The sequence below is a fragment of the Penaeus monodon genome, chromosome 32 (genome assembly GCF_015228065.2).
Source record: "Penaeus monodon isolate SGIC_2016 chromosome 32, NSTDA_Pmon_1, whole genome shotgun sequence".
Classification (NCBI taxonomy): Eukaryota; Metazoa; Arthropoda; class Malacostraca; order Decapoda; family Penaeidae; genus Penaeus; species Penaeus monodon.
In genome coordinates this window covers 26,118,609-26,120,372 of record NC_051417.1, presented here as the reverse complement: position 1 = coordinate 26,120,372, position 1,764 = coordinate 26,118,609, and positions in this window count along the sequence as shown.

Genomic DNA, 1,764 nt, shown 5'->3' with positions numbered 1-1,764 from the left:
CAGTATGACAGCTTGGTTGAGAGACAGTCCTAAGGAGAGCTAGATGGACAGAGAAACAGAGACACAAATACATATATAACGAGCCACCTGTACAAGACCCAGCGTCGACTTAAACTACGCAACGTCGTTTTCACAACAGGTATCCACGGCATCCGCAGGAATACGCGAACGCCTCTGGATCCTTCTCTCGGCTGGGCCACTTTGCCCTCTAAGTGGCTTGCAAATCCCTCGTTACAGAGCATCAGGCCGAGGGGAGTTGGAGGGCAGAACGAGGGGAGAGATCGAATGGAGGGTGAAAGTGAAGAGAGGGTGGGAGGGAGGGAGAGAGTGGGGAGGGGAAGAGGGGGAGGCAGAGAGGGAGAAATAAGGAGGAAGAGAGGGAGGGCAGAACGACGGGGGAGAGCGAATGGAGGGTGAGACTGGAGGGGGTGAGCGGGAGGGAGGAATGAGGGAAGGGAAGAAGGGGAGGCAAGGGAGAGAAAGAGAGTGAAAGGAGAAGGAAGGAGGGAGGAGAGAGAGGGAGTGGAAAGAAGGAGGGAGAAAGGAAAGGGAGGGAGTGGAAGAAGGGGAAGCAGGGAACGCAGGAGGTAAAAAAGGAGGAAAGGAGGCAGAGAGAGGGGAATTGAGAGACACGAAAAAGAGATGGGGGAAAGGGACAGAAAAGAGGGTGACGAGGAGGGAAGTGGTGTGGAGCAGCGTGAGAAGGAAGGAGGATGTAGCAGAGGAAGATGGATGAAAGGAAAGGAAGAAAGAGGGGGCGAGAGGGGAAGGGGAGAGGGGGTGGTGGAGCAGGAGGACGTAGCAGAGGAAAATGGGTGAAAGGAGAGGAAGAAAGAAGGGATAAGGGGGGGCAGGGTGGAGGGGCATCAGAGGGGAAACGGGGGGAAAGGACGGAAATGGAAAAAGGGACAACGGAGGATGAAGGATGGCGGGAGTAGAAGAAAAACGAGGAGAAGAGGAGAATGAGGGATGAAAGAGAGGCGGTAGATTAAAAATAATTGATAGGGGGAGAGATATGAGAAAGGGGAAGGAAGGAAAATGATCGAGATGGAAGAGAAAGGTGAACGAGGAAGGGAATAAAGAGAGAAATAAAAGGGTACGAGAAGTAGAAGCTAAAGAGTGAGAGGGAAGAAGAAGAAAAAGATAAGAGGAGTAAGCGGGAGATAGGAGGACAGGAGGAGGGAAAGAAAGTAAAGGAATAAGAGAAAGAGGTGGAAGGAGGAGACAAGATGAAGACGTAATGGAGGAGGCAGGAATAAAAGAAAAGAAGAAGAAAGGAAGAAAGGATAAGGCTGAAGAAAGAAAAGGAGCAACAGAGAGAGAGAAAAGTTAGACGAAGGTGAAGGAAAAGGAGACGAACTGTAGGAAGGAACAGAGGGAAGAAATCAAGTGTGTGGGAAGAGAGAGAGAAAAAAAAACAGTGAAAATTAAAGAAAAAAAAAGAGATAGACAGTAAATCACGAAAAAGAAAGCAAGAAAAAGAGAAAAGATACAAAACAGAGGAAGAAGGGGAAAATTAACGAGACTACAACGGAAAGAAAAGAGGAAATGGAGAGAATGAGAGAGGAAAATGGAAATACAAGAACGCGAAGAACAATAAAGCGAGACAGAGGAATTGCGAAAGATTGTTTTCATGAATCGTGAAAGATAAATTTGCAAAGAGTATTAGGAGAAAACGATCTATTTTAGTATTGAGGGCAACGGTAGGATGACTGATGCTGGAAAACACCCACGTAAAGCCCACATATGTATACCTCGCTGTAG